General features: G+C 55.9%; 2 long non-coding RNA genes across 2 annotated transcripts in view; one reads left to right on the forward strand and one right to left on the reverse strand.

Annotated features, from left to right (window-relative positions):
* The window catches only part of LOC146767132 (uncharacterized), a 254644-nt gene that overhangs the window by 130813 nt on the left and 117986 nt on the right, over positions 1 to 5845 (forward strand). The gene's annotated exons all lie outside the window — the stretch shown is intronic.
* Positions 4196 to 5665, reverse strand: LOC146767137 (uncharacterized). The gene is made up of 2 exons (XR_014955910.1): positions 5421 to 5665; positions 4196 to 4306 (listed from the first exon to the last, which is right to left on the reverse strand). It is a non-coding gene; the product is annotated as an uncharacterized LOC146767137 (long non-coding RNA).

Consider the following 5845-nt stretch of genomic DNA (forward strand, 5'->3'; position numbering starts at 1 on the left):
TCCGCTCAGGCATCCCCCTGCTCCAGCACGGGCTCCTCCAGGCGCTGCAGGTGCATCTCTGCCCTCCGTGCCCTCCATGGGCTGCAGGGCCCAGCTGCCTCCCCAGGGACTGACCAGGGAATCTCAGGGCAATCAGCTCCAGCAGCTGGAGCAGCTCCTGCCCCTCCTGCCCTGCCCTGCCCTGCCCTGGGGGTGTGCAGAGCTGTTCCCTTCACAGGTCCTCACCATGTTCCTCCCTGCTCACAGCCACAATTCCAGGATCACCCATTTCCTTAAATCTCTTATTCCAAAGGTGTTACCACCATTTCTAACTGGGCCAGCCTTGGCCAGCAGCCAGTCTGTCCTGGAGCCAGCTGGAATTGACTCTGTGGGACATGGAGGAACAGCTGCTCTCACAGAAGCTGCTCCTAGATCCCCTGCCTTACCAAAACCTGGCCATGCAAACCTGGTATAAGTATGGTAGGGTTTTTATTACCACTATTAATTCTTATTATTTCTATTCTCTCAATTTTTTGCTATTAATGGTACAGTTGTTATTATTATTACTAGTAGTTTTAGTCTTTTGGACTCTATATTAATAGTGGCTAGATTAGAACTGGAAACAAAGGTACTTCATTGCAAGTAGCGGTTAGAGTTTTGTCAGCCTCTTGCCCTGCCCTGTTCTCTGTCATTGCTGTGTGTGAAGCTGCTGCTGCCAGGCCTCCCTATTTCCCTGGTTTGAGAAATTCCATGGCATTGCTCACATGTCAGAGAGGGCTTATTCCATTCAAACACATGCTCTTAGCTCTTTGAGTCCCATTGTTGGAAGCTTGTTTTCTAACATTGTTGACTTTCTCAGCTTCTGTTAATATTTGTGATTTTGTAACAAAATGTTCTTGGATGTGATTGTGCAAGATTCTCTAATCAGCTTCCAGTTTGCTCTTGGGTTTCTTACCGGTGTGTCCGAGCTGAAGGCAGCATTTTGGGTGGGAGGCTTCAGTGGGAGGTGGGATTGCCTCAGCAGCAGCTGGTTTTGCAATGTGAGCAGCGCTGACAGAGATTCCGTGCGCTGAATATTCCGGCTCGTTGGAGCCGCAGTGCCCGGCTGGAGGGAGCCGCGCCGGGCGCTGCGGGTTGTGCCGGGCCGGGCAGCGGCCGCAGCCCCGGCAGGGCCCGGCCGTGGACACGGAGCCTTTGCTGGGCAGGGCTCGGCCCTGCGGCGCCGGGCGGGCGGTGCCGCTCCCGCCGGGAGCCTGCGGGAGCCGGGACAGCGAGAGAGCCCGGGCCGAGCATCAGCCCCGGGGCACGGCCCGGGAGGGGGCACAGCCCGGGGGTCCCGCAGAGCCTCCCTGCTCCAGAGCCGCGCCTGCCGCAGCGGGGCAGCTGCGGCACCTGCGGGGCACGGAGGAGCCGCAGGCGGCGTTCCGAGCGCTCCTTCGGGGCAGGATTTTGTCCCGCTGCGGGGAATTCCCGCGGGCCGGGCGGGCCGGGGCCGCTGCCGAGCGCCGCCGCCTTTCCCGGGAGCCGCCGGGCAGAGCTCTCTGCTCGGGGCTGGGAAAAACACCTTCACTGCCCTGGGAACATTTAAAAAGTTTCATACAGGACAAGAGGAGACAAGGGCCATAGAGCAAAGGTTGTTAGGGCCGGGTGCATCTCGGCACTGAGCCAAGAGCACACGGTTATCTCCGGAGATACCCCTTGAATACCTTTTCCCTTACACCAGCCGGTTGCATATTCATAGTCCCTTATGCATAGTAAACTTTTTCCCAAGCTAGTTTACATATTCCAAGAACTGTTCAGCATGGCTCCTCCTCGGTTGCACCTTTTTAGGGCATGTGTATTCCTTGGTTGTGGTTTTGGTCCTTTTTTATCATCATCTTCAGTTTTGGCCCCGGCCCACACTGCCTTCAGACGGTGAGTGCTGATGGTTGGCAGATCTGTACAGGTGTCCTCATCCTGTGCTCACTGGATGTTATCCCATCCAAGCAGGCATTTTAACACAAGCATGCTTCTATCAGCTATGGCACTACTATGTCTGAGCGTAATCAATGAACAACAGAAATAAAAACTATATAACAAAGTTATTGTAACACCACACATATAAAATCCAATGGAATATTTGCAAAAAGCCAATATTATAATATGTATCTATAACAGGGCCAAGGGCCGGGTGCCCGCTCGGTGGCCCCGGGACAGCAGAATTTTGGGGTCCCGGTGCTGGCTGCCGGCAGAGCCCCGGCGCTGGGCCGGGGATGCGTGGGACCCTCCCGCGGTGGGGTTGGGCTGCCCGGGGCAGGCGCTGCATCGTCAGCCCGGAGCCACCGGGGATCGCCCGGTACCGGCGGGGCGGGGCTGGGGAGCGGAGAAGGGCGGCACCGGAGCTGGGGGACCCTCTGCAGCCTGCGGGGTCGGACATACCGATAAGGGGGTCCCCGGGAGCCTGGAACGTTGTGAAAAACGCCAATCACTTGGTTTTTAACATTTTAAACGTTTAATAATAATAAAATGGTTATAAAAATAGTAACACAATTAGAGTAATCAAATTTAGAGTTAGGACAATTACAAGACAATAAAAAGCAAAAAATTATAGATGTCCAGATGCTCTCAGACACTTAAGCCAGGACAAGCATGCCTTGTGAACAAAGGAATAACCTTAAAAGCAATAGCCTATTGCATATTCATGTATCTCATACATGATGCATAAATTACTTGCAAATTAGGAACTTTTCTGGATTTTGTCAACTTCTTTCCCTTAATCCTGGTGCTTCCATAAAGATGGAGACAAGATGGAAGAATGTTTGTCTTTTCTGATAAGGAGGTTGTAACTCTTTATGTGCCCCAAGTCACCGCCATCCCTGTGTGAAGAGTTTATTGATTATCTCATCTCTTGCTTGAGCAAGTAAAAAAATCCTACATCGCAGAGTTTCTATTTTAATATTATGTTGTTACCTAAAACTCTATTTAACACACTACTTAAGAGAATGAATACAGCATAACTTTCTAACATTACACATATAATATTCATTGTAACATTTGTGAAAAGCCAATCATAAAATAAGCATTCTACACAGAAAGTGTTGAAATGGTAAAACCAGTCAAAACCCCTTAGGAATTGGAAGGAAAACCAGAGGCAGTGGCAGCTAACACCTCAGAAACCCGTGGCTTTTGCTCCTCTCTTCGACCTGAGAGCTTCCTGGGCAGGGGCGACTCTTCCAATTGCACCAGCGTGGCCATGGCTGGGAAGGGCAGCGAGCAGATGGGTTGAGCTTCTCCTGCCAGCCCCTGAAGTGCCAGCTGTCATTTGTGTGCGCTGAGGATTCCCTTCAGGCTCGGAGCTGGCGCAGCTGCTCCTGGGCGCTGCTCGCCCGCGGGCGCAGCGGTGCTGCAGCCGCTGTCCCGCACACAGGGAGGGCTCTGGAGCCTCCCAGGGCACCAAGGAGCGGAGCAGGGAACGTGCCGGGATCTGCTGCAGGACCGCGGGGCTGTGGGGGATCCTTCGGTCTCTTGGATGGGGCAGGGAGGGGGCAAATGGAATCAAGGTGAGACAGGGATCAGGCAGCCCCACGCCAGGCAGCGTTTTCTCCTCTGAGAGCTCCTCTGAGCTGAGCGAGCTGGTGAATCCTGCGGAGCAAATGAGACCCGGGAGCGAGGGAAGGGCTGGCTGGGAAGGAGTCAGATAAACCCAGTGGGTATTTCCCTTTCCAAGGGGCTCCTGGGGAGACAGAGGAGACAAGAAGGATTCCCCATCTCATGACATTCCCTTTTTTCCTTCAGTAGCCCTATTGCAGTCACTGCATACAAGAGTTTAGTTGATCCCTTTGATGCCAGGAAGAACCCAGAACCTGAACCTCGCTGGATCCAGCCCTGTCTGCCTATCACCGAGCAGAGGGAAAAGATAAAGAACCTGGGTGGGGGTTGAGCCAAAATGGCATTTTGCCACTTCTGATCTGCTCCCAGCTTTTGCAGCAGGGCACCAACCCCATCGCTGCAAACCACTCCCTTTTGCAAGGCACACGTGGACCTCGCTGGTAGCTCAGGGCTCCTGAAGGGGCTGCTGCAGTTGGCAACTGGAGCTGTTGTTGAACTTTTCACATTGCTTACCCCCCCCCCATCCAAATGCCATCAACTGTCTGAGGAAGGACACAAAAATATTACCCTGGAGGGGCCAAAAACTTGGAAAAGGATGAAAGAAATGTTCTGATGATGACAATGACAATGACAAAAAAACACAATTTATTTTTGACAGCAAATGAGTACCCACAGCCCTCCAGCCCTCCCAGACTGGCAGCCGAGTGGGGCCGTTTCCATGGCGTGAGGAGCTGGCAGCCTGCAGAGAGAAACCAGAGAGCCACGGTCAGTCACAGAAGGCTCCTGTGCCCCTGTCCCACCACGGCCTGTGCCTGGGCCAGGCTGCTGTGTGCTCAGAGCCCAAACCTCCTGACCCATTCTCCGTTTTTAGAGAAGGGCAGAGTGGTAAGCCACATTTCATCTCCTCTGCTGAAGCACAGCCCAGCAGCCTCCTCAGCAGCTGCAAGGGCGGGGTGCCCGTGTGCCTGGTTTCCAGGCTCCCCGGCAGATCAGGGGTTAAACATTGGGTGTCTCCTGGATTGTTCCCGGAAAGGGCCCATCTCTGCACCCAGCTACCTTTTTTCATTTGTAAATTAGGTCTTTCTTTCTCTGCCAACAGTGGTTTCTCCAGCCCCGGCTGCAGCCACTGGTCATTTAAAACTTTAAGAATCTTTTTCTACAAGCACAACTGACTTGATGTATATTTTACAAAATCACGAATTGTGCCATAACATATATTACAATGGGGCTGCAGAGATCCCCCTGCAGGTCCATGGGGATGCAGAGATCCCCCTGCAGGTCCGTGGGGATGCAGAGATCCCCTGCAGGTCCATGGGGAGGCAGAGATCCCCCTGCAGGTCCATGGGGATGCAGAGATCCCCTGCAGGTCCATGGGGATGCAGAGATCCCCTGCAGGTCCATGGGGATGCAGAGATCCCCTGCAGCCCCTGGAGGAGCCGGGCTGGAGCTCGGCGATGCCCGAGAGGAGCTGTGAGCCCGCGGGCAGAGGGGCCCCGCTGGAGCAGCCTGTCCTGGCAGGACTGAGCCCGTGGCACAGTGACCCACGCTGCAGCACTCGGAGGGGGCTGTGCCCAGGGGATGGACTCCGCTCCGAGAAGTTCCTGGAGAAGTCTCGGCCGGGAGAGAGCGCAGGGTGCAGCAGGGAACGACTCCTGTCCCTGAGCAGAGGGAGAAGCCCCGGGGGATGAGCTGAGCATGGCCCCATTCCCTGTCTCCTGCCCTGCCGGGGGAGGAGGTGCAGCTGGGAGCAGGGAGCCGTGGGGAAAGCTGCATTTAAGGCTCTGCACTGACTTCTTCTCCTGCTCCGAGTCTTTGGAGTTTTCCGCCAGAAATCTCTCCCCTCCCCCACTCACCCACAGGGCTTCGGGCAGGTTTCCCTTTTCGGGGGAAATCAAAGCGAAGCACTGATGCGCTAACGAGGGGCAGGAGAAGTGAGGCTCCTGGGCTTCCCGCAGAGGCGGAGGCACGGGAGGCGCAGGGCCGGGAAAGCCGTGGCGGGAGGCGCGGAGAAGTTTGTTTGTGTGGGCAGCTCAATCCCGGCTCGGCCCGGGCCCGTGCCGGGGCTGTTCCTCATCTCCGGCTTTCCCCTCACGCAGCCCGGGGGCGCCGAGAGCGCGGGGCGAGGCGGGGCCGTGCGCAGAGCCCGCCCCGAGCTCGCTGCCATTGGCCGCCGGTGCCGTCAGTCGCGGTTGCGGCGCGCTGATTGGTGGGAGCGGGGCGCGGCGCGGCCCCGGCGGCGGGCTGAGGGCGGCCGTGGCCGCGCAGCGCCGCCATTGGC

Source organism: Lonchura striata, chromosome 5 (assembly GCF_050655825.1).
Source record: "Lonchura striata isolate lonStrDom1 chromosome 5, ASM5065582v1, whole genome shotgun sequence".
Classification (NCBI taxonomy): Eukaryota; Metazoa; Chordata; class Aves; order Passeriformes; family Estrildidae; genus Lonchura; species Lonchura striata.